The 27,871-nt window shown below is 35.8% G+C and overlaps 1 protein-coding gene and 1 pseudogene across 2 annotated transcripts in view; both read right to left on the bottom strand.

The window, feature by feature from the left end:
- LOC143656181 (m7GpppN-mRNA hydrolase pseudogene) overlaps positions 1 to 27,450 on the bottom strand; it is a 34,479-nt pseudogene extending 7,029 nt beyond the window's left edge. Inside the window, exon 1 of the transcript XR_013162420.1 lies at positions 24 to 27,450. The product of XR_013162420.1 is annotated as a m7GpppN-mRNA hydrolase pseudogene (transcript). The remainder of the gene's footprint in view (positions 1 to 23) is intronic.
- The window catches only part of MINDY2 (MINDY lysine 48 deubiquitinase 2), a 127,133-nt gene that overhangs the window by 51,348 nt on the left and 47,914 nt on the right, over positions 1 to 27,871 (bottom strand). The gene's annotated exons all lie outside the window — the stretch shown is intronic.

The raw sequence follows: 27,871 nt of genomic DNA, 5'->3' as shown, positions 1-27,871 counted from the left end.
GGATCAGTGAGGAATTAGAGGGCCTAAACAATGTGATAAATGAATTAGGCCTAAAAGAGATATAGATCATTACACCGCAAAACATAGGATATGCAATCTTCTCTAGTGCTCAATGGAACATTCTCGAGGATAGAACATGTGCTGGGGCACAAAACAGTTCCTAATAAATTTAAAAGGGTTGAAATTATTCAAAGAAGTTTCTCTGACCTATGGAATAACCAACAAAGAACCAGAACTTTCACAAATACATGGAGATTAAATAACACATTCTTAAATAATCAGTGGATCCAAGGAGAAATTGCAAAAGAAATGGGTAAATATCTGGAGACAAATGAGGATGAGAATACAACATATCAGAACTTATGGGATATGGCAAAGGCACTGCTGAGAGGGAAATATATTGTCCTAAATGACTATATTAAAAAAGAAGAAAGAGTGAAAATCGAGGACTTAAGTGCTCACATGGAGGAACTAGAGAAAGAACAGCAAACTATCCCCAAAGCAAATAGGAAAAGAGAAATAACAAAGATTAAAGCAGAAATAAATGAACTAGAGAACAAAAACAAGCAATAGAAAGAATCAATTCTAAAAAATGTGGTTCTTTGAGAGAATCAATAAAATTGATGGATCCTTGATGAAGCTGACAAAGAAAAAAGAGAGAGACAGACATAAACAAAATCAGGAATGAGAGGGGTAGTTACCATATGGTAACAAACTAGACAACTTAGACGACATGGACAAATTTCTAGAAACATACCAACAACCTACACTGACTTGAAAAAAACAGAAGATCTCAACAAACCAATCACAACTAAAAAGATTCAATCAGTGATTAAAAAAAAATCTTCCTACTAAGAGAAACGCTCAGAGCCAGATGGATTCACAGGTGAATTTTGCCAAACATTCCAAAAATAACCAACACGACTCCTGCTCAAACTCGTCTAAAAAATTGAGGAAAAAGGACCACTATTAACTCATTTTATGAAGCTAACATCATTCTACTATCAAAACTGGAAAAAGATGCTATAAGAAAGGAAAACTACAGGACAATCTCCCTAATGAATGTAAGTGCAAAAATCCTCAACAAAATACTTGCAAATCAAATCCAAAGGTACATTAAAAGAATTATACACCATGACCAAATGGGGTTTATACCAGGCATGCAAGGGTGGTTCAACACAATAAAATCAATTAATGTAATACAGTATGCTAACAAATCGAAAGCAAAAATTCACATGATCATCTCAACTGATGCTGAAAAAGCATTCAACAAAATTCGGCATCTTTTTCTGACAAAAACACTTCAAAAGTTAGGTATCGAAGGAAACTTCCTCAATGTAATGGGCATACAGGAAAAACACACAGCCAGCATCATACTTAACAGTGAGAGACTAAAAGTATTCCCCTTAAGATTAGGAAAAGACAAGTTTGCCCTGTCACCACTATTATTTAACATTGTACTAGAAGTTCTATCTGGAGGAACTAGGCAAGAAAAAGAAATAAAATGCATCCAATTTGGGAAGAAGTAGTAACATTTCATTATTTGCAGATGTCAAGATGCTACGCTTGGAAAATCCTGAGAAATCTACAATAAAACCACTTGAGCTAAAAAACAAATTCAGCAAAGTGGCAAGACATAAGATTAATGTACAAAAATCAGTAATGCTTCTACACACAAGTAATGACCTAACTGAGGAGACAATTACAGAAATATCCATTCAAAATAGAAAGTAAAACAATCCAGTACTTAGGAATAAACTTAACCAGGGATGCAAAGGACCTGTACACAGAAAACTACAAAATGTTGCTAAAAGAAATTAAAGAAGACTTAAATAAAGAGGCAAAAAAATATTCTGGGTTTATGGACAAGAAGGTTAAATGTCATTAAGATTGCCCAATTACCCAAACTGAACTACTAAATCAATGCAATACCAATCAGAATTCCAACAACCTACTATCAAGACTTGAAAAAACTAGCTATCAAATTTATTTGGAAGGGAAAGAGGCCGTGAATAAAAAAAATATTCCAAAAAAGAAAAATGAAGTGGGAAGGCTAATTCTTTCTGACTTTAAAGCTTATTATAAAGCCACAGTGGTCAAAACAGCAATAGTACTGGCACAAGGACAGACATCAGTTTGAGAGTGTGGAAACAGACCACCAAATCTATGGTCAACTGACCTGCAACAAGGCCGCCAAATCCACTGAACTGGGACAGAATAGTCTTTTCAATAAATGGGCTGCGGATATCTGGACATCAATAGCCAAAAGAAGGAAAAGAAACCCCTACCTTGTATCCTGTACAAAAATTAAGTCAAAGTAATCAAAGACCTAAATATAAGAGCCAGTACCAAAAACTCCTAAAAGAAAATATAGGGAAACATCTTCAAGACTTAGTAATAGGAGGTAGCTTCCTAAACTTCACACCCAAAAAACAAGCAATGAAAGAAAAAAAATAAATGGGAACTCCTTAAGATCAAGAGCTTCTGTACCTCAAAGGACTTGTCAAAAAGGTGAAGAGGCAGATAACACAATGCGGGAAAATATTTGGAAACCACATATCAGATAAGGGTTTGAAATCCAGTATATATAAAGAAATCATACAACTCAGCAACAAAAGAATAAACAACCCAATTATAAAATGGGCAAAAGATATGTATATGTTCTAGTTTGCTAGCTGCTGGAATGCAATATACCAGAAACAAATGGCTTTTAAAGGGGGGAATTTAATCAGATGCTAGTTTACAGTTCTAAGGCTGAGAAAATGTCCCAATTAAAACAAGTCTATAGAAATGTCCAATCTAACGCATCCAGAGAAAGATACCTTGGTTCAAGAAGGCCGATGACTGGGCAGGCCACGGTGGCGCAGCAGGCAAGGATGTTTGCATGCCCTGCCAGAGGACCCGGGTTTGATTCCCGGTGCCTGCCCATGTAAATAAATAAATAATTAATTAATTAAGCCTAAGAGTCACCCCCAAGAGAACCTCTTAAAAATAAAAAATAAAAAAAAAGAAGGCCGATGACGTTCAGGGTTTCTCTCTCAAGTGAGAAGACACATGGTGAACACAGTCAGGGTTCCTCGCTCATCTGGAAGGGCACAAGGCGAACACGGCATCATCTGCTAGCTTTCTCTCCTGGCCTCTTCTTTCATGAAGCTCCCCAGGAGGCATTTTCCTTCTTCATGTCCAAAGGTCGCTGGCTGGTGGACTCTGCTTCTCGTGGCTATGCCGTTCTGCTCTGTTCTATCTGAATCTCTTTCATTCTCCAAAATGTTCCCTCTTTTATAGGATTCCCGTAACTAATCAAGACCCACCCAAATGGGTGGAGACACATTTCCCCCAATCTGGTTTAACAACCACCCTTGATTGGGTTACATCTCCAGGGAGATGATCTAATTACAGATTCAAACATACAGTATTGAATAGGGAATGTTCTGCCTTTAAGAAATGGGATTTTGATTAAAACATGGCTTTTCTAGGGGACATACATCCTTTCAAATCAGCACAGTATAGACAGAAGAATGTCTCTTAGAGCCAAGACGGTGGCTTAGTGAAGAGTGGGATTTAGTTCGTCCTCCAGGACAGCTAGTAAATAGCCAGGAACAGTACAGAACAACTGCCGGGGCCACGTCAGTGACAAGACACACGGTGTACCCATATCCGGACAAGCGGCACCAGCAGCTGCAAGCCCAACCAGAACAATGAGTTCCGCAAGCTGTGGCAGCTAGTGCCTCTCCTCCACAGGCTGCTTCCCTATTAGCAACAGGGGCTCGGTACAACCAAGCTCCAATTGTGGAATTAATTCACAAATTCTGTTATTAAAAATAGGCCCCAACTCAGCTGAACCTTGAGTAAAAGCTGATGTTGCTGGGTTTTGCCCCAGTGCAGAGGGGGCAGGGCTGACAGAAAAACAAAAAACAAAAACAAAAAACAACTACAGGCTTTTTGGATTGGTCAACACAAAATACTTGAAATGGTCTGGGCCCTGAAGGAAAAGAGGGGGCACATAGGACCTGGAGATACACAAAACAATGTACCAACCTAAGCTCTTGATTGCCAAACCCAAGGAATGTAGGTCCTGCTCTGAAAAGGATTTTTTTTCCTTTCCTTTTTTGTGGCTATGTTACTACAGCTTGACTACTCTTTCCATACAGTTGCAGGGCTTCTCAGGCTCCAACTGCCCCAGGCATGGGCAGAATTAGCTACTTTGAGAGATGTCTGGAGGGTGAGCCTTTCCCCAGGAGAGGGGTGGGGCCCAGCTCAGGTGAAATCCTTCCCTCAAGGAATTCAGACCCCAGGGACTGGAAACCTGAAGCAATTAAAGTCAGCCTACAACCTCTCCTCTGTCTCAACCAAACCCCCAGCAGGGAGAGTCTGTCGAAATTAAAGGTACCACATCACCTCATGTTGGTGGGACCTGCAGGCAGACAAGTGCCACATACTGGGCAGGACAGGAAAAACATAGAGTCCAAAGGCTTCATAGGAAATTCTTTCAACCTGCAAACTGATGCAGGTGACTCTTTCCTCCTGAGAGGGGCCAGTTTGGTTTGGGAAAATCTGATTGGGGTTTACAATGCCTAAGTAGACCCTCCTAAGGGGGAAAAAGGCACCCTACAGGCAGGGCAAAAAATAAGAAAAGAAGAACTAAAAAACTCTGATCTCTTAAAACAAAACCTAAGCTAGAGGTCTAAAATAAGCTGAACTGAATATCAAAGAACAAACAGACAACAGTCATCCAAGAAAATCCTAGGTAAAAAAATTGAAAGTAATCTCCAGAAAAAACTAATTAAGGAAATTAAATGCCTAAATGCCAGTAAAAAATAATGAATCATACTAGAAAAATTGAAGATATGGCCCAGTCAAAGGAACAAATCAACAATTCAAATGAGATACAGGAGTTGAAACAATTAATTCAGAATGTTTGCATAGACATGGAACAACTCATCAAAAATCAAACCACTGAACTGAGGGAGGATATAAAGAAGGTAAGGAATGAATAAAAAGAAGAAATCGAAAGTCTGAAAAAACAAATCACAGAACTTATGAGAATGAAAGGCACAGCAGAAGAGATTAAATAAACAATGGAAACCTACAATGTCACATTTCAAGAGGCAGAAGATAGAATTAGTGAACTGGAGGTTGGGACATCTGAAATCCAACAAGCAAAAGAAAATATAGGGAAAAAAAATGGAAAAAATATGAGCAGGGACTATGGGAACTGAATAACAGCATGAAGGTCATGAATACATGTGTTGTGGCTGTCCCAGAAGGAGAAGGGAAAAGGAGGAGAAAAACTAATGGAGGAAATTATCATTGAAAATTTCCCAAACTTATGAGAGACTTAAAATTACAGATCCAAGAAGTGCAGCATATCCCAAACAGAACAGATCCAAATAGACGTACCTCAAGACATTTACTAATCAGAATGTCAGATGTCAAAGAGAAAGAGAGAATCCTGAAAGCAGCAAGAGAAAAGAAATCCATCACATACATGGGAAGCCCAATAAGACTATGCATAGATTTCTCAGCAGAAACCATGGAGGTGAGAACACAGTGAGATGATATATTTAAGTTACTAAAAGAGGAAAACTGCCAACCAAAAATTCTGTATCCAGCAAAACTGCTCTTCAAAAATGAGGGAGAAATTAAAACATTTTCAGACAAAAAAATCACTCAGAAAATCTGTGACCAAGAGAACGGCTCTGCAAGAAATACTAAAGGGAGCACTAGAGACACACAGGAAAAGACAGGAGAGGGAGATGTGGAGAAGAGTGTAGAAATGAAGACTATCAGAAAAGGTAAGAAGAAGAAAAATTAGATATGACATATAAAATCGAAAAGGCAAAATGGTAGAAGAAAGTACTGCCCATAAAGTAATAATACTAAATCTTAATGGATTAAACTTCCCACTCAAAAGACATAGACTGGCAGAATGGGTTGAAAAAACAGTACCCATCTATATGCTGTCTACAGGAAATGCATCTTAGAAGTAAGGATAAACATAGTTTGAAACTGAAAGGTTGGGAAAAGAAATTTCATGCAAATAACAAACAGAAAACAGCAGGAATAACTCTACTAATATCCAAAAACTTAGACTTCAAACTTAAAACAGTTAAAAGACACAAAGTAGGATACTATGTACTAATAAAAGGAACAATTCAGCACGAAGACATAACAATCATAAATATTTATGCACCGAACCAGAATGCTCCAAAATACATGCGGCAAACACTGAAAACACTGAAAAGAGAAAGAGACACATCTACCATAATAATTGGAGACTTCAATTCCCAACACTCATCAATGGACAGAACATCTACACAGAGGATCAATAAAGAAACGGAGAATTTGAATAACACAATAAATGAACTAGACTTAACAGACATCTATAGAACACTGCACCCCACAACAGCAGGATACACCTTTTTCTCAAGTGCTCATGGATCATTCTCAAGGTTAGACCATATGCGGGGTCACAAAGAAAGTCTCAATAAATTTAAAAAGATTGAAATCATACAAAACACTCTCTCAGATCATAAAGGAATGAAGTTGGAAAATCAATAATAGGCAGAGTGTCAGAAAATTCACAAATATATGGAGGTTCAATAACACATTCTTAAACAACCAATGGGTCAAGGAAGAAATTACAAGAGAAATCAGTAAATTTCTCGAGGCAAATAAAAATGAAAACCCAAAATTTATGGGATGCAGCAAAGGCAGTGCTAAGAGGGAAATTTATTGCCCTAAAACCTATATCAAAAAAGAAGAAAGAGCAAAAACCAAGGAACTAACTGTTCACTTGGAAGAACTAGAGAAAGAACAGTAAACTAATCCCAAAGCAAGCAAAAGGAAGGAAATAATGAAGATTAGAGAAGAAATAAATGAAACTGAGAAAATGAAAACAATCAAGAAAAATCAACAAAACCATGTTTTTTTAGTCGGTTTTATGAGAAAATCAATAAGAATAATGGACCCTTAGCGAGACTGGCAAAAAGAAGAAGAAAGGGGATGCAAATAAATAAAATCAGGAATGGAAGAGGAGATATAACCACTGACCCTGCATAAATAAAGGAAGTAATGAGAGGATACTATGAACAACTTTATGTTAATAAACTAGAAAATGTAGATGAAATGGACAACTTCCCAGAAAGGCATGAATAACCAACATTGACTTGAGAAGAAATAGATGACCTCAACAAACCAATCACAAGTAAAGAAATTGAATCAGTCATGAAGAAGATCCCCAAAAAGAAAAGCTCAGGACCAGATGGCTTCACATGTAAATTCTACCAAACATTCAGAAAGAATTGGTACCAATCCTGCTCAAACTCTTCAAAAATATTGAAGAGGAGGGAAAGCTACCTATCTCATTCTATGAAGTCAACATCACCCACATACCAAAGCCAGAAAAAGACTGCAAGAAAAGCAAACTACAGACCAGTCTCTCTAATGAATATAGATGCAAAAACCTTCAACAAAATTCTTGCAAATCAAATCCAGGAGCACATTAAAAGAATTATACACAATGACAAAGTAGGATTCATCCCAGGTATGCAAGCATGGTTCACCATTAGAAAAGCAATTAATGTAATACAACATATCAACAAATCAAAGTAGAAAAACCACATGATCATCTCGATTGATGCAAAAAAGGCATTTGACAAAATTCGACATCTTTTCTTGTTGAAAACACTTCAAAGGATAGGAATAGAAGGGAACTCCCTCAACATAATAAAGGGAATATATGAAAAACCCACAGCTAACATCATCCTCAATGGGGAAAAAAATGAACACTTTCCCCCTAAGATCAGGAATAAGACAAGGATGTCCACTGTCACCATTGTTATTCAACATTGTGTTGGAAGTTCTACCCAGAGCAATTAGACAAGAAAAAGAAATTCAAGGCATCAAAATTGGAAAGGAAAAAGTGAAACTCTCACTCTTTGCAGATAATATAACTTTATGTCGAAAATCCTGAAAATTTCACAGGAAAACTACTAGAGCTAATAAATGAGTACAGCAAAGTGGCAAGTTACAAGATCAACACTTAAAAAATCTGTAGTGTTTCTATATACTAGTAATGAACAATTTGAGGGGGAAATCAAGAAAAAAATTCCATTTACAATTGCAACCAAAACAATAAAATATTTAGGAATTAACTTAACTAAAGATACAAAAGACCTATACAAAGAAAACTACAAGAAATTTTTAAAAGAAGTCACAGAAGACCTAAATAAATGGAACAGCATACTGTGTTCATGGAGTGGAAGACTAATATTGTAGAGATGTCAATTCTACCTAAATTGATTTACAGATTCAATGCAAAACCAATTAAAATCCCAAAAACTTAATTTTCAGAAATAGAACAACCAATAACCCAATTTATTTGGAAGAGGAGGGTGCCTTGAATACCTAAAAATATCCTGAGAAAGGAAAATGAAGTTGGAGGCCTCATGCTACCTGACTCCAAAGTGCATTACAGAGTAACAGTGGTCAAAACAGAATGGTACTGGCATAAAGATAGGTATACTAGCCAAGGGAATCAAATTGAGTATTCAGATGCAGACCCTCTCATCTATGGACAATTGATCTTCGATAAGGTAGTCAAGCCAACTCACCTGGGACAAATAGTCTCTTCAATAAATGGTGCCTAGAGAACTGGATATCCACATGCAAAAGAAAGAGGATCCATAGCTCACACGCTATACAAAAAGTAACTCAAAATGTATCAAAGATCTAAACATTAGATCTAAAACTATAAAACTGTTAGAAGAAAATGTGGGGAAATATCTTATAAATATTATACTAGGAGGCGGCTTCCTAGACCTTACACCCAAAGCACAAGCACTGAAGAAAGAAAGAAAGAAATGGGAACTCATCAAAATTAAACACTTTTGCGCATCAAAGAACTCTGCCAAGAAAGTAAAAAGACAGCCTACACAATGGGAGATAATATTTGGAAATGATATATCAGACAGAGGTCTAGAATCCAGAATATATAAAGAGATTGTTCAACTCAATAACAAAAAGACAGACAACCCAATTACAAAATGGGCAAAAGACATGAATAGACACTTCTCAGAAGAGGAAATACAAATGGCCAAAAGGCACATGAAAAGATGCTCAACTTCCCTGGCTATTAGGGAAATGCAAATCAAAACCACAATGATATATCATCTCATAACCACCATAATGGCCATTATCAATAAAACAGAAAATGACAAGTGCTGGAGAGGATGTGGAGGAAGAGGCACACTTATCCACTGTTGGTGGCAATGTCAGATGGTACAACCACTGTGGAAGACAGTTTGGCAGTTCCTCAGGGAGCTAAGTATAGAATTGCCATATGACCCGGCAATACCATTGTTAGGTATCTACTCAGAGGATATGAGGGCAAGGACACAAACGGATATTTGCACACCAATGTTTATAGCAGCATTATTTACAATTGCAAAGAGATGGAAACAACCCAAATGTCCATCAACAGAGAAGTGGCTAAACAAGCTGTGGCATATATATATATATATATGAGGATGATGTTAGCTGTGGGTATATATATACACACACACAATGGAATATTATGCAGTTCTAAGACAGAATAAAGTTATGAAGAATGTAACAATATGGATGGACCTCGAGGACATTATGCTGAATGAGATTAGCCAGAAACAAAAGGACAAATACTGTATGGTCTCACTGATATGAACTGACATTAGTGAATGAACTTGGAGAATTTCAGATGGTAACAGAGACCATCAGGAGATAGAAATAGGTTAGATGTTGGGTAATCGGAGCTGAAGGGCTACAGATTGTGCAAAAGGACTAATTGTAAAAATTCAGAAATGGATAGCACAATACTACCTAACTGTAATACAATAATATTAGGGCTTGTCACAACTTGTTGAAGAGTGCTTTGAAAACTATTGCCTTTTTCTTTCTTTGCTTTGTATATACATTATGTCATATAATAAAAAATGTTAAAAAAAAAAAAAAAGAGCTAAGGCAAAGTTTAGATTTCTATTTGGTGAGGATGTGCTTATCAGTTATCTTTCTTTTGGGTACAATGAAATTATCTAAAATTGAGAGTATTGCTGGACTATTGACTTTGGACCTTATACATGATGCCTAATGAATGGAGGTGGCTGAAGAATGCACTGACTGAGAAGTAGACTGGCGAACGATAGTTTATAATACATATGATCGAATATTGTGCTTCTACAAAAAGGAATGAAGTTGTGAGGCATACATGTTGTAAATGAACCTGTGGGGCATTTGGCAAGGCAAAATAAGCCAGAAACAAAAGAGCAATTATTGTATGGTCTCATTTAGAAAATACTTACAATCCAAACAAAGGGAGCCCAGAATAAGAATAAGGGGTGTTAATCCTGTATAATTTAATGTAATGCCTGGATATCTCCCAGAGTATATGAAGCAGATAATCAAATGGCAAAGTCCCTTGAGGGATGGGAGAAATAATACGGAACTATTAAACCTTACCATCAGGGAATCCCATGATACTGTGTCAAACTGTAGGGACCCCCAAATCAATAGGTCATGCCCTCAATCATGAGGTTTACTCTTGTGAAGCTTACGTATATAGTCGATAAGCTTAGCCTACCTATAGGTATGGCTAAGAGTTACTTCTGGAGGACCTCTTTTGTTGCTCAGACATAGCCTCTCTCTGTCTAAGCACAACCCTGCAAGTGAAATCACTGCCCTCCTCCTTTCGTGGGATATGACATCCAGGGGTGAAAGTCTCCCCGGTGGCATGGGAAATAACTCCCAGGGATGAGTCTGGTCTTGGCACTGTGGGATCAACAATATCATACTGAACAAAAAGGGGAAAAGAAGTGCTTTTTTGTATTTATGTTATTTTTTATTAAAAAAAAAGAAAAAGAAAAGATAATGCTATTACATTTAGTCAATTATTATATAGAGTTACCCATATATTTATCAGGGTTATTTTCTCTCAATTCACTCTTCCTTCCATCTGGGATCACCTTCCTTCTGACCAAAATACTTGTTTAGAATTCCTATTAATGATGGTCTACAGTGGCAAACTAATTCAATTCAATAAACCTGGAAAACCCCTTTATCCGGCTCTATTTCTAAAAGACGAATTTGCTGAGAACAGTATTATAGGTGAGCATTTGTTTTCTTTCAGCACATTCAGTATATCATTTTCACTGTTGTCTGCCCTCCATAGTTACTATCAAAGGATTGCCTATCAATTAACAATGGGGAATAACTTTTCAGTGTCTGAATTTTGGTGTCCACCATCTAGAGGATGGCAGATATTTATTTGTAATACAAGAAAATCAATTAATGAAATGCACCGCATTAACAGAATGAAGGAAAAAACGCACATATAATTATCTCAATTGATGCAAAAAAAGGCATTTGACAAAATCCAGCACTCTTTCTTGATAAAAAGTTAGAAAACTACAAGTAGAAGGAAACTTCTTCAACATGATAGAGGACATAGATAAAAAACCCACAGCTAACAACACCCTTAATGGTGAAAGACTGAAAACTTTCCATCTAAGATCAGGAACCCAAGACAAGGATGCCTACTGTCACCACTGTTAATTCAACACAGTATTAAAATTTTAACCAGAGCAATCAGGCAAGAAAAAGAAATAAAAGCCATCTAAATTGAAAGGGAAGTAAAACCTTCCTCATTTGCAGATGACATGGTCCTATATATGGAAAATCCTGAAAAATCCACAACAAAGCTTTTTGATTTAATAAACGAATTCAGCAAAGTAGTGTGGTACAAGATCAATACCCAGAAATCAGTAGTGTTTTTATACACTAGAAATGAACAATTTGAAGAAGTAACCAAGGAAAAAATTCCATTTATAGTAACAACTTAAAAGAATCAAATATCTAGGAATAAATATAACCCAGAATGTAAAGAACTTGCACACAAAGAAAGAAAATTACAAAATATTGTTAAAAGAAATCAAATAATACCTAAGTAAATGGAAGGACATTCTGTGCTCATGGATTGGAAAACTAATATTGTTAAGATGTCAAATTTACAGATTCAATGCAATCCCAAACAAAATTCCAACAGTCTTCTTTCCAGAAATGGAAAAGTCAATTGTTAAATTTATATAAAAGTATAAGGGCCTTAAAAGACCAGTCACCTGAAAAAAGAAGAATGAAGTTGGAGGGCTCAAACTACCTGATATTAAAATTTATTTCAAATCCATAGTAATCTATAGAGCATGCTGCGGCACAAGGACACCTATCTAGATCAATGAAATTAACTTGAAAATTCTGAAAGCGATCCTGGCATCAATGGCCAACTGATTTTTGACAAGGATGCCATGTCCACTCAATTAGGAAAGCACAAATGGTTCTGGGAAAACTGTATACCCATTTGTGAAAGAATCAAGGTGGACCCTTAACTCACACCATATGCAAAAAACAACTCAAAATGAATGAAAGTCCTAAATCAAAGGCCCAGAACCACAAGCTCATAGACAAAAACATACAGAAGAATCTTCAGGACTTTGTGTTAGGGAATGGTTTCTCAGACTTGACATCCAAAGCAGAAGCAACAAAAGAAAAAACAGAAAAATGGGATATCATCAAAATTAAAAATACTTTTACACCTCTAAGTATTTTATCATGATAATAAAATAACAATGAACAAAAGGGGAGAAAATATTTGGAAACCACATAACTGATAAAGGTTTAATATCCAGAATATATAAAGAATTCCATCAACTTAACAACAAAAAGACAAACAACCCAATTTAAAAATGGGCAAAAGACTTGATGGTACATCTTCCCAAAGAAGATACACAAATGACAAAAAAGCACATGAAAAGATGCTCAGTATCATTAGCCATCAGGGAAATGCAAATCAAAATACAATGAGAGGGCGGGCAATGGTGGCACAGTGGCAGAGTTCTTGCCTGCCATGCCAGAGACCCGGGTTCACTTCCTGGTGCCTGCCCATGAAAAACAACAACAACAACAAAAAAGAACAGTGAGATACCATTTCACACCAGTGGAATGGTGGCTACTTAAAAAACGGAAAACAACATTACTACTGAGCTCACAGAAATAAAGATCAGAAGAAGATACTATAAGCAACTGTATGCCAACAAACTAGACAACCTAGATGAAAAGGACAAATTCCTAGAAACATATAAACAACCTACACTGAGTCTAGAAGAAATAGAAGAGCTCAGAAGACCAATTAAAGAGATTGAATCAGTCATCAAAAACCCCCTAACAAAGGGAAGCCCAGTACCAGATGGCTTCACAAGAGAACTCAAACATTCCAAAAAAGAATTAATACTAATCTGCTCAAACTCTTCCAAAAAAACTGAACAGGAGAGAACACTTCCTAATTCATAGAATTCCAAAAGGAATGGAATACTCATAAATGCTACCACATGGATGAACCTTGAAAACATTAGGCTAAATGAAAAATACCAGTCACAAAAGATCACATGATAAGATTCCATTTATATGAACCATTCAGCAAGAAGACTGGTTGTTATCTAGGGATGGGGAAATTGGAGGGAAATGGAGAATGAGTACAAATGGGTACAAGATTTCTTTACAGGGTAATAAAGATGTTCTAAAATTGACTGAGGTGATGGGTGCACAAATGTATATATACTAAAAAACACTAAATTAAACACTTTGTAAGGGTGAATTTTATGGTTTATAAAATATTTCTCAATAAAGCTATTATTTTAGAAAAACAAAAGAGAACAGGAACCAGCTTGAAAGGACTCCTACTGGGCAGATCTGAGCAGTTTGTGCAACAAGATAGATAAGGATAGTAGTGGATTATAACCTACAAAATAAAATAAGAATCATGAGTTTAAGCTGATAGAAGGAACGAAATAAATTTTTGCCTTTGAAAAACACTGTTTAGAGAATGAAAACACAGGACACAAATTGAGAGAAAATATTTGTGAATCACATATTCAACAAAGGATATTCAGCATTTACATAGAACTCTCACAATTCAACAAGAAAACAGAACCAAAAAACATGGACAAAAGATTTCACCAGATATTTCCACAAAGACGATACATGGATGGTAAAGAAACATGGAAGAGCTCAATACCATTAATCATTAGAAAAATGCAAATTAAAAACACAATGCACAAATATTGTATGCTCTCACTAATATGAACTAATTATAATATGTAATCTCATCGACAGAGAATCTAGAACATAGGTTATCGGGAAGTAGAATGAGGCTAGAGAATAAGGAACAGTTGCTTAAGATCTTCAGAATTTTTAAAAGGTTGAATTTAAATGAGTGGAAATGGATAGAAGTGATGATAGCACATTATTGTGGATATAATTAACAGTGTTGACTGTTATTTGTGTATGAATGTGGTTGATGGGGAAGTTTATAGACAGAGTTTAAAAGTCAGAACTGTATAACTCAGTAAATCTTGTGATGGATGATGACTGTAAAAAAATATAAAAAATTTCTTTCATGTACTAGAACAAATGTATGAAACTATTACAAGGGCTTAATAATAGAGTGGTAAACAGTAATTTTTGTTACATTGCAACCTATGGACTATAGTTGACAGTAATATCTTAATATTCTTTCAATAACAGTATCAAATGTACCATACTAAGGCTAGGGTCAATGATGGGGGGCAGGGTGTGGGTTACAGGTATGGAATGTTTGGGATTTCCTCTTTTATTTTTTCAGTAATGAAAATGTTCTAAAACTGATAGTGGTGATGAATGCACAACTATGTGATGATACTGTGAGCCACTAATTGTATACTTTGGATGTATTGTATGGTATACGAATATATCTCAAAAAAATAACATTTCAATAAGAGAGAGGGCTAAGGGATATGGGATGTTTGGGGTTTTCTTTTTTCTTTTAATTTCGTTTTCTGGAGTACTGCAAATGTTCTAAAAATGATCAAGGTAAAGAACGCACAACTGTGTGAAAATATTCTGAACCACTGATTGTATATTTTGAAGGGATTGTATGGTGTATGAAGATATATGAATAAAAAATACATAAAAATTAAAAAAATAATGTAGAGAAAAAGGAAAGAAAACCACAATGCAATACAACCATATACCTACTGGAATGCAAAAACAAACAAATAACATAAAACCCTCATAACAGTAAGTGCTGGTGAAAACTCAGAGTTCTAGCAACTAGAACTCTCATACATAGCTAGATGGAATGTAAAATGTCACAGTCTCTTTGGAAAAGTTTTATTTAGTTTCTTAAAGCATAAACCTATAATATGGCCTAGCTATCTTACACCTAGCTATTTATTCAAAATAAATTAAACTTATATTCACCCCAAAATCTTCATGTGAATGTTTGGAGAAACATCCTTTATAGTTGTCAAAACATGATGTCATGGTCAGGTTCATGTGTCACCTTGGTCAGGTGGTGGTGCCCAGTTGTCTGGTTGGGCAAACACTGGCCTGTCTGTTGCTATAAGGACATTTTATGGACTTAAATCATGATCATGTTGGCTGCATCCACAGCTGATTGTATTTGTAATCAGCTAAGGGGAGTGTCTTCTACAATGAACAATGCTTAATTTAATCACTAGAAAGCTTTTAAAGAGGATTCAGGAGAGACAGCCACTATTCCTGCTTCAGCCAGCCAAGCTCTCCTGAGAGTTTGGTGAGGATCTTCATCAGAGCCAGCTTGTGGCCTGCCCTACAGACCTTGTATTCTATATCCCCACAATTACATGTGACACTTTAACAAAGTTTATATTCACGAATATTTCCTGCTGATTCTGTTTCTCTAGAGAACCCTAGCTAACACAGCTTGGTACCAGGAGTCGTTCTTAAGAAATAGAATCTTAAAAACGGGTTTTTACAATTGTTTTTTTTTTACTCTGACTGGACTCAAGGCACTAAGGACTCTATTTCCCATAATCAGAATGACACTGCCATCCAAGGGGTGAGCTGGTGAGACAGTCAAAATATCACCATCGGATCTATATGAAGCCAGGCTCTGGGGCTTACAAATGTCTTCCAAGCAACAAACGGATAAACAAATTGTGGTATATACCAACCACATACCACTCCTCCCACCAGAGGCTGGAGGTGGGAGAAGGTTGTTTAAAAGTGGCAGCATGAGGAAATTTGGGGAGTGTAGAATTTATTGGTTACATTTGTCAAAATTCATAGAACTGGAAGCCCAGGAGTAAATTTACGGTATCTAAATTAATAAACACAAGAAAAATCATTTTGACAGCTGTTTTACTAATGGAATACAGTGGGTCAAATTAGAAGAACGGAGACCAGTTAGAAATCTACTGTAAGAATTCACAAGAGAAATGATGTAGTAGTGGTTGGATTTAGGATATATTTTGGGGAAACGCTGACAGGATTGGCTAATAGCATAAATGTGGGAGTTGAGAGAGGAATGTATCAAGGAAGACTCCTAGGTTCTTTTACTTTGTCAACTGGGAAGATGATGAAATTAATTGAGATGGGCAAGACTGCTAAGACAGGTTGGCTGGAGGGAGGAAGTAGGAATAGAATTCTATTTTGGATATTCTGTTTGGATACTCTGTTTTGCAGTTTGAAGTGCCTATTAGATCTCCAATGGAGATGTCAGGTGAATCTGTAAGTCCATTCAAGGGAGAAGTCAAGGCTGAAGATAGAAACTGGGGAGTCTAACTTATACGTGGTATTTACAGCATGGGACTGTACAAGATGGGATCACCTAAGGAGAGAAAGTTAATAAAGAAGAAAACAGACTATTCCTTAACGCAGTTTTCAAAAATTTTATAACAAACAATTAATTTTCCTTTTCAAATTCCAATCTTGTCTCACGGAAACTACACATTAGTCTTCCTGATTACTATTTCCAAATTTTCTTAGCTATACAAGAAGCCCATCTTCTAATGAAGATTGTTTTCATGAATTATGTATGATTCAACCTAGTTTTATCCTCCGAAATGGAAAACTAATACTTATTAAGCACCCTCTTTCAAGTACTGTAACAAATTATTCACAGACATTATTTCATTTCAATCTCATGACAACAGATAAGGTATTGTTGCCACTCATTTCACAGATAAGAAAATGAGGCTTAAAAAGGATAAGTAATTTGTCTACAGTAATGAGGAAAGTGGTAGAACTAGGATTTAATCTGGATCTCTCTGATTCTCTTCATGCTATTGAGCTATTTTTATTTCCAGGGGATGCCTTACTATGGCTCCACTATATACTAACCTTCTAACATTACATTACAGGGTAATCAAAGATGAAAAAAATTTGGTCTTTGGTAGGAGCTAACCATTAAGAGAATGTAAAAGCAAAAAAAGAAAAAAATCTATAAAGAATCCCAGAACCTGTAAGCATAATTGCTCTTAAAAGAAACTTATTAAAGAAAAAGAACTAGGCAAGTAAATGAGAAATTATTATATATCTTTATCTATCTATCTATATACATATATATATAGAGAGAGAAAAGAGTATGTGTGTTTGTGTGTGTGCAGGAGCACACGCATGGGGGAGAGGTGAAATTGCAGGAGAAGGGAGAAGAGCACAGGAGTTATTCCAGTTTGAGAATCTATAAACTTAGGCCAAGCCTGTAAGTATATCTCCATGATATTTATAGAATGGGTCTCTATGAGATAATCAAAGAAGAAAAGACTAGTATAAAAAAAGAACACAAACACAGAGGAGTGATTAAAAGATAAAGTTTCGCTTTTTCTTTTCCATGCAGAATGAGAAAAAATGGAAGGACAATGTCTCTGGGTATTCTATTTAAGGATGAATTAAAAAGGAGGCTCTGTACTAGAGTTTGAGGGAATGGGAAGACAAGATTCTAAGCAATTAGCCATACTTGTATTTCAAAAACATTGGCCCAAAATCTCAAGGATAAAGAGGCCAGAGAGATTTTTTTCATGTAGCATGGGATATTTCAAAGGCCTCACTTCAACTCTGCAATCAAATAATACTTTCTAAACTTCAGCATACAACTAGCTATGAGCCATAATAATAATGATTCATGCTGCATGAAGAAAAAAAGTTGCTTATTTCATTCCATTATATTTTATTCCAATTATATTTATATAGGAAGACAGGACACAATAAAAATGGTTGAAGACAATTCAAGCCTTTGGTATAATTAGAGAAGGACTCTTGTAAACTGACAGACTCAGGGACAAAAAAAAACAAAGAAAACTATGGATAAATGGAATAATTTAAAATTTCACCAGTTTTTTTTTAATGGAACATTATTATGGAAATTATTCTGAAAAAATATCAAAAGTTAAATTCAGTCAGAATTAAGGGCGGTAACATTTCAATAAAAAGCAAAAATTATAAGTTTCATTGAAGGGCATGTTGTTAGTATCTAGTAAGGTTATCCTATAGCCCATGACCCAGTAATTCTACTACTGTTACCACATGAAAAGAAATGCTTGCCCAAGGTCCCAATGAGGCATGTATGTGAGTGTTTACTGCAATATCATTGGTATTAGAGAAAAAAGAGATGCCCTCCACATTCATCAAATAAAAGATTTTTTTTAAAAAGGGTATATAGCCACATGATAGAATACTATACAGCATATTAAAATGGATAAACTAGTCTTATAAAGATTAATATAAAAACTTTCAAAAACATTGTGGAGAGAAGAAAGTTATAGAAAGATAAGAATGTATATGTAAACTTTAAAAACATGCAATATTATATATTGTTTGTAAACCAACATACGTATTAAAAAACTATAAAAGCATGAAGAGCAATAACCAACAACACTTCAGTTAACGTCTAGTTTAGGATGAAGGTAAACTGATTTAAGAAGGAAAACTCAGGGTGCTTTTATCACATTTGTTTGCTTGTATATTTTTAATATAAACCAAATACAGAAAATATTAAGGTTTGATAAATTTCAGTGTTTGCTATATAATTCTCTATATTTTGCAATGGATGAAATATTTTGCAATAAAAAAGTTCAGAGTTTATTGCTCACATATTTCATGCAATAGCATCTGCCAATAAAAAGTATAGTATACTGGGGCAGGAGTTTAGACTTCAGAACCTCTCTATGGAACCTCTCAATAAATTTCCTACCTACAATTGTCAGTCTCCATGTCCCCGTTTGTATACCTTTTTCCTAACATTTTGGTGCCGAAACTAGGACTGGGATCGCATTGGAATGATGACTGGTGAGGAACTTCCACCACCTTGCCATTGTGGACCAGAGGGCTCGACACTGAATACTGATTTGTAATCAGGTGCACGCAAACCTCACCAGAGGGTCCTGTCATCCCTGTTGTCTGGGACAACGTGGTGACTCACACCATGGTGACTTCATGCAGAAAAATCCTAGCATTAGGTCAGTGACTGTCCAGGTTCGCAAAGGTACAAGGTCTCTGAAGCCAGACCTTCCCAGCCTTGGGGATGCCCAGTCATGGGTTCCATCTCAGTACTCAGTCCCGAACTATGACAGACTCAGGACGTCTGGCTCCCTCAAGCCTATCGTTTCCTACCCCAGAGGTTCCAAAACTCACCCAAACACCCCTACACATGTACATAACGTAGGCAATATTTAGTCAGTCTCTCCTAAAACCACTCCCTTAGGGTGTCTCCTTTGAACTAGAAAGAGATATCCAGCCAAAATCTCTTTTACTCCACCATTGTCTGGCCCCAGTAGTCAATGGCCAAAAGGTGGTATTTTTGACTTTCAAGTTCTCTGAGACCTGGAGAACTTCATTCAGCAAGCAACGGCAAATGGTCTGAGGTTTCTTATGTTCACTCTTTCCTTTACCATTCACCCCTTATTCTGCTAATCTTGCTCCTCATATCAAATCTTACTCCTTCACCAGAAAGCCCCACAGCCTTCTCCTACGCCCTGCGATACCTTCCCTACCTCCAGATTCCACTGCAGAATCTCAGTCCTCCTCCAAGCCCTCCCCTCCCACTCCCACTCCTCTTTCCTACACAGCCCCACCTAACAGAGTCAAAACCTCTGCCATGTTCCCTTTTCCCTTTCTAAGTATTCAATGCCTATTTGAAGCTGTTTTGTTCAGTCTAGTTATTGATTAGTATGTTACTTACATATAATAAGTGTTAAATGTCTGTTTCAACTTGTTAGTTAGCTTGTTCCTGCATACTGATTGTGAAAATTCCTTAAAAAGGGAAACTTTAGGCTGCATTAAAAATGGAAAAATTTTAATTATGCGTCTATAAAAAAGGGTTTATTGCTGTAACAAAATCTGGCTTCGAAATGTTTGAAATTAAAATACTACCATTACAGTTAAAATTAAAGATAGTACAGTTAAAAAAGGAAAGTGAATTAGAAATGGGACTGTTTCTGGTAGATCAAAACTAAAATTAAACATAAATGCAGTAATAGGTTCCTGAACTCAGAAAAGGGGTCATAACCATAACCCATTTGAACAAGTAGAACCCCTGGCTCCAAGAGTCTTAAATGTAAACAGCCACCAAATATACTCACTACAATCAAGAAAGAAAACAGCGCAAAAAGTAAAAGAAAAAAAGTGAAACTGAGTCTGCTATGACCACCTTATACTGAGATCACTATGACTACTAAGAGATTAATGGTGATGACCAGAGTGTTATGGTCAAATTGCCAATAAAATCATTGGAAAAATGAAGAGAAGGGAGGATTCTGAGTAAAATAAAGTTGGCTGTCTACACTGGCATCACCAGGAGCAACCCCTTCTCAAAGAAATAACAGGGATCAAAAGAGTCAAAAATAAAAACAAGGGCTTTCTGATAAAGATGGAATGAACCCTGTAAAAGTTTTAACCTAAACAACAATTGGAAATGTTAGCTTTTTCTATCAGAAATAGACAAATATACTGTAATAACCATCCTATGATTATTCCCTGCTTTGTAAGACCCTCCTTTATTATAAGGAACCTGATTGTCAACTAATTATTGTAATCTTCTCTTGGGAATTCCCCTAATTGTCTTTATAAGCCAATACAACCTGCTAACTATTTGAGATTCTTACTTCAGTTTGTGCTTTCCCTGCTCAAGCAGTTTCTGTTTCAATAAACCCATCATATTGATTATTATTGGTGATTCAGTTTTCTTTTGACTGTGTATATGTACAGTCATATATTTAACCACATATTTACCATTTCTGGTGCACTCCATTATTTGTTGCAGATCCAAATTACCATGTGGTGTCACTACCATTCAAGCTGGAGGACTTCTTTTAGTATTGCTTAGAGCACAGCTGCAGAAAATTGAATTCTATTTTTGTCTTGATGGATTTTGAAGGCTAGTTTTACTAGATATCGAATTATTGATTGACAGATTATCTTTTCTTTCAAGACTTGGGATATATCATTTCAATGCCTTCTGACCATCTTTGTTTCTGATGAAAATTCAGCTATAAATTAAAGCTTTGATCCATTATGCACAATGAATGAATTTTCTCTTGGTGCTTTCAAGATTTTTTCTATCTGGCTTTCAGCAGTTGAACATCGTGTGTCTAGGTATAGGTCCCTTTTATTTATCCAACCTGGGAACTGTTGAACTTCTTGGATCTGAAAGTTAATGTTTTCTATCAATTTGGGACATTTTCAGCCATTATTCCTTCAAATATTTTTATGCCCCTTTCTCTTTATATTTTCCATCTATACTTCCATTTCATGTATGTTGGAATGTGTAACATTCTTCCACCAGTCTTTGAGGCTCTACTCCATTTTCCTCAGGATTTTTTCTCTCTAATCTTAAATGGGATCATGTCTCTTGATAAACCTCAAGTTGGCTGATTTTCTTCTATCATCTCAAATATGCCTTTAAGCCCATCTAGTTAATTTTTAATTTCATATGTGATATTTTTATTATAGTATTTTTAGACTCCAGCATTTCAATGCCATTCTTTTTTATGGGTTTTATTTCTCTACTGAGAATCCCAATGTGTTAACCTATTGTCAGTATATTTTCCTTAAATTATTTGAACATAGTTTCCTGATTCTCTGATCATATTTTTAATTGCAGCTTTGCAGTCATTACCTGTTAAAGCCAACATGTAGGCCGATTGAGAATCAGTTTTTAGTATCTTTTTCATGCAGATAGGTCATAGTTTCCTGTTTCTTTGTGTGTCTAGTAATGCTGATTGAAACGCGAACATTTTTTTCTATGTAACGTAAGAATCCTGAATTCTGTTTTATTTTGTGTTATTCTGTACTACTTTTAGTATCGCTAAACCAGAAGGTTTAAATAAGAGCATGTCTCATTCTATACTGTCCAAATGACCAAAAACATTCAGATTTCAATAAAAAAATCACCTATCATAACAAAACCAAGATGACTGCAAATGGAATGAAAAAAAAAGACAGTTAATAGATCAAACACCAAGATGACAGAGATGTTAAAAATATTTGATAGGTATTTCAAAACAACCATCATAATAATGATTCAACAAGCAGTTACAAACACATAAAAAACAGATGAAAAAATAGAAAGCTTCAAAAAAGAAACAGAAAAGTCTGGGCAAATAAACAGAAGATATTAGGAACCAAATGGAAATTTCAGAAATGTAGACACAATAACTGAAACAAAAAATTCGGTGGATTGGCTCAATAGCAGACTAGAGAGGAGAGAAGAAAGAATCAGTGAACAGAAAGAGAGAACAATTAAACGCTGGAAAAAAAAAATGTACAGAGCTTCAGAGCCCTGGAAATGTGTCTTTGGACTCTTAGACTGAAAAGAGGAGGGCAGGTTTGAAAAAGTATTCAAAGAAATAATGTCTGAAAATGTTCCAAATTTGGCAAAAGACAGAAACATACAGATTTGAGAAGCTGCACAAACATCAAGCAGTATAAACATAAAGAAACCCACACCAAGAAATATCATAGTCAAACTGATGAAAAAAATTAAAAAGACAGAGATATAATTTTGAGAGCAGTGAAAGATAAACAATACCTTACCTGCTTTTACCTACTGAGAAAAACAATTCCAATGACAGCAGAATATTGACCAAAAAGTGTGGACACCAGAGGCAAATGGCACATTGTTTTCCTGTACTGAAAGAAATGAACTATCAACCCAGAATCATATATCACGTGAAAATATCCTTTAGGAATGAAGGGAAAATCAAACCATTCTCTGTTAAAAACTAAGAACATTGGTCATCAGAGGACCTACCATAAAAGAATGGCTCCAGGAAGTTCTCTAAACAGAAAGGAAATAAGGAAATAAAAGAAAGAATCCTGAAACATAAGGAAAGAAGAAGCAACATGATAAACACATAAAAAAACTGATACAAGGAAATACAATAAAAACAAAAAGCCTACAACACTATAGACAATTCAAAATGAACTTTTCAAATATGTACAAGTAACTCAGAGGAAGGCAAAAATAAATGAATAAATAAATAAAAATAAGATGGCAGTCTTAGCCCTACCATATCAATAATTTCATTAAATGTAAATGGTCTAAATATACTAAATAAAAGGCAGAGAGTGCCACAGTTGATTCAAAATCATGATCAAATTTTCTTTCTACAAAAAAATCTACTAACAATATAACAATATATGGAGATTAAAAGTAAAAGGACAGAAAAATAAATACCATGCAAACAATCAAAGGAAAGTAGAAGTAGCTATATTAATTTCAGATACTGAAGACTTCAGAGCAAAGAAAATTACCAGAGACAGAGAAAGACAATATATAACAGTGAGTCAATCCATCAAGAAGATCTAGCCATCCTAAACAACAGTTGCAAGATAAGCAAAAGAGTTGCAAATATGTGAAGAATTTGAGAGGAGAAATAGACAAATCCATAAGTATATTTGGAGACTTGAACGTCCCTTTCTCAACAACTGACTGAACAACTAGACAGAAAGTTAGTGAGGATATAGAAGAACTCAAGAACACAATCAACCAAGAGCTTCTAACTGACAGTTATAACACTCTACCTAACAATAACAAAATATATAATCTTTTCAAGTGTCCAGGGAACATAAACCACAATAGACCATATCCTGAGCCATTAATCAAAACTTGAAAAATTTAAAATAATTGAAATGAAACAGTGTGTACTCCATTTCTGATGCAATGAAACCAGAAATGAACTACAGAAGCATAACAGGAAAATCTCTAATACTTGGAAATTAAATAATATATTTCTGAATAATTCATAGATTTCTGAATAATTCATAGTTCAAACAAATCTCAAGGAACATTTAAAAATATATATACCAATTGAATATAAATGGAAACAAGCCAGATAAACTTGTAGGACATAGATAAAACACTGCTAAAAGGGAAATTTATAACACTAAATGAATAAATTAAAAAATAGGAAAAGCCTCAGATCAATAATCCAAGCTCCCAACTCAACAATCCAGAAAAAGAGCAAATTAAACCCAAAGCATGAGAAGGAAGGAAATGAGAAAGATAAGAACAGAAATCAATGAAATGGAAAACAAAAACAATAAAAGAAAATCAATGGGACAAAGAGCTAGTTCTTTGAAAAGACCAGACAAAACTCTGGCAAGACTAACCAAAAAAAAAAAAAGGCAGACATGAATTACCAACATCAGGAATGAAAAAAAGGATACTGCAACAGACTGTACAGACATGAAAAGGAAAAAGGAATACCACAAATAACTCTACACAAATCAGTTTGATAACTTAGATGAAACAGACCAAATTCCTCAAAAAACATAAAACTACTAGACTTACCAAATATGAAGTGATAATTTTTAAAGTCCTATAATTATTAAGGAATTTAAATTCATAATTAAAAAAAAACTTCCCAAAAGATATCTCCAGGCCCACACAGTTTCACTGGAGATTTCTACCCAATTTCTAAAGAACAATTAACACGAATTCTATAATCTCTTGCATTTCCTAATTTCTTTTGATACTAGTACTACCTAGATACCAAAATCAGTCAATGACAATACAAACAAAGGATATATGACCAGTGTCCCTCATGATTATAGAAGCAAAAATCTTTAACAAAATATCAACAGAGTTCAGCAATACATATAAATAATTATACACCATGACCAAGTGGGGTCTATTCCAGAATGCAAGGCTGGTTCAATATATTTGACAATCAATCATTGTAATCCACCATATTAACAGACTAAAGAAAGAAGAGCAATTATCATATCTCACAGTATAGAAAAAACATCTGACAAAATCAACACCCACTCATTATAAAAAACACTCAGCAAACTAGGAACACAAGAGAACTTCGCCAACCTGACAAAGGGTATCTCTAAAAATCTCCATCAATTACACTTAACAATCAAAGACAGTTTCCCAGAAGAGATCAGGACCCATCTTGATCAGGAACAAGGCAAGGAGGTCTGTTTCAACCACTCTCATGCTAGAGGTTTTAACCAAGTAAATAAGAAAAGGAAAAAAAATACATATAGATTGGAAAACAGGAAATAAACTCTCCCTATTTTTAGATGACATGATTGTCTACAAAGAAAACCGAAACAACAACAAAAGCCTCCTAGTAAATGCAGCGAAGTCACAGAATATAGGGTAATATACAAAATTCTATTTATTCCTAAAGAACACCCACAGTTCTAACTGAAATCCTACCAAAGTTGCATGCATTAAGTTTACTTCTCAGAAACCTAAAACCTTCAGATGGTTCCTTGGGCAGGTAAGTCCTAAAACACAGAGGGGCCAGTCTCTCCAAGAACATCAACTAGTTCCATTCCCCCATCCCATATTGTCAACACCCTGTTTCAACATAAAAAAGTTAGAATGGGCATAACCCAAATATCCCTAAAGATTGGGAGAAGGATCAAAGGAGAAGGAAGAGTTATATCAGGGAAGTTAGGATTGAACAAGTATGACTATACTGATATTTATTTTTAGCCTCCAGTGCCTTGGAACAGCTAGAAGGAAAAATCCGAAATTGTGGAACTGTAACCCATACCAAACTTTGTAACTGATTCTATAACTACTTGTTAAAATGTACTTTGAAGTTTACTGCTTTTTTGTATATACATTATATTTTACAACAAAAAAATGTTTAAAAAATTCTTATTTCTTGTATACTAGGAACAAATGTGGAAACAAATTAAAAATACAATTTACAATCACTCAAAAAAAAAAAGCAAAATACTTAGGTTTAAATCTACCATAACACATAAGATTTGCATGCCAAAAACTACAAAATGTGGGTGAAAGGAATCAAAGATGATCTAAATAAAGGAAGAGACAAACATGGTCACATATTGAAGGTTCAATCCAGCAAAGACACTAATTTATCCCAAACTGATATGCAGGTTTACCAAAATTCTTATTAAATCCTAGATTTGTTTGTAAACGTGGACAATATTATTCTAAAATTTATATTGAAAGGAAAAAGAACCAGAATAGTGTGGTGGTTTGAAGCTGTATGTACCCCCCAAAAGAGGTTTTAAATTTAATCCATCATTAAATAAGGCCTTTTCACGAATTACTTCAAGTAAGGTGTGACCCACCTCAATTAGAAGGGTCACAGAAGAAGCTGAAATCAACAAAACTTCAAAGAGAAGGGAGAGACCAGCAGATGCCACTGTGTGGCACTGCCACATGACAGGAATCAAGGATCACCTGCAGTTGGTCTTCAGGAAGAAAGCATCACCCTGATGATGCCTTCATTTGGACATTTTTCCAGCCTTAAAATTGTGAGCAAATAAATTTCCATTGTTTAACCCGGCCCATTTCATGGTATTTGCTTAAGCAGTCTAGGAAACTAAAAGAAATAGCTAAAACAACTTTAAACAAGAAGAAAAAAGGAGATATCAGTCTACCTGATTTCAAGATTTATTATACAGCCACACTAATTAAGACTGTGTGGTACTGATGGAGGGGGAAACAAATAGATCAATGCAACAGAGTAGAAAACCCAGAAACAGGATATCCCAGAAACACAAATATGCCCAACATATTTCTGACAAAAGTTCAAGTATAATTCAAGGGAAAGAAGACAGCTTTTACAACTGATGGCACAGGTTAAAAAAAAATGAACCCTAAGCCACATCTCACATCTTATATGAAATTTAACGCAAAACAGATCACGGACTTTAATGTAAAATAAAAAACATTTAGGAAAAAACAAAAGAAAATCTTCAGGATCCAGAATGAGGAAAAAAATTCTTAGACTCGACATCAAAAGCATAATGCATAAAGAGAAAACTTATAAATTAGATTTCATCAAAATTAAAATCTTTTGCTCCACAAGAGACCCTGCAATGAGGATAAAAAGAACAAGTTACAGATAGAGATAAAATATTTGTATACTATATATCCAACAAAGGATCAGTATCTAGAATATATAATTAATCCTTACACTGAACAGCATAAACACAAGCAATCTAATTAGAACATGGGCAAAAGACATGAAAGAGACATTTCACAAAAGCAGATATACAAATGACAAGCACACAAAAAGATGTTTAACAGCATTAGCCATTCAAGAAATACAGCTTTCTCCGCGGGCGGCGTTCCGGCCGCCAGAGAACCAGCCCTCCTCTCCCTCTTTCTCCGCAGGCGGCGCTCCCGCCACCAGCCAGCCAGCCCTCCTCTCCCTCTTTCTTCGCGGGCGGCGCTCCCGCTGCCAGCCAGCCAGCTGTCCTCTTCCCCCTTCTCCGCCGCCAGCGCTCCCGCCACCGGCCAGCCAGCCCTCCTCATCCCCCTTCTCTGCTGGCAGCGCTCCCGCTGTCATCTTGCCCTTCTCTTTCCCCTCCTGCTCCAGCACTCCATCCGCCATCTTATCCTTCCCTATCTCCTCCTGCTCCGGGGGCTCTCCAACCACCACCGTGCCCTCTGCTGCCTTCACCAGCTCCTCCGCCACCGTCTTCGACAGCCTTGCCACCCTCACCTTTCCTCCTCCAGAACAGCCACTGGGGGAGTGGAGACGATACAGAG

The sequence above is a fragment of the Tamandua tetradactyla genome, chromosome 14 (assembly GCF_023851605.1).
Source record: "Tamandua tetradactyla isolate mTamTet1 chromosome 14, mTamTet1.pri, whole genome shotgun sequence".
NCBI classification, from domain to species: domain Eukaryota; kingdom Metazoa; phylum Chordata; class Mammalia; order Pilosa; family Myrmecophagidae; genus Tamandua; species Tamandua tetradactyla.
Note: the sequence above shows the minus strand (reverse complement) of the source record. Positions and strands in the feature narration are given on the sequence as shown.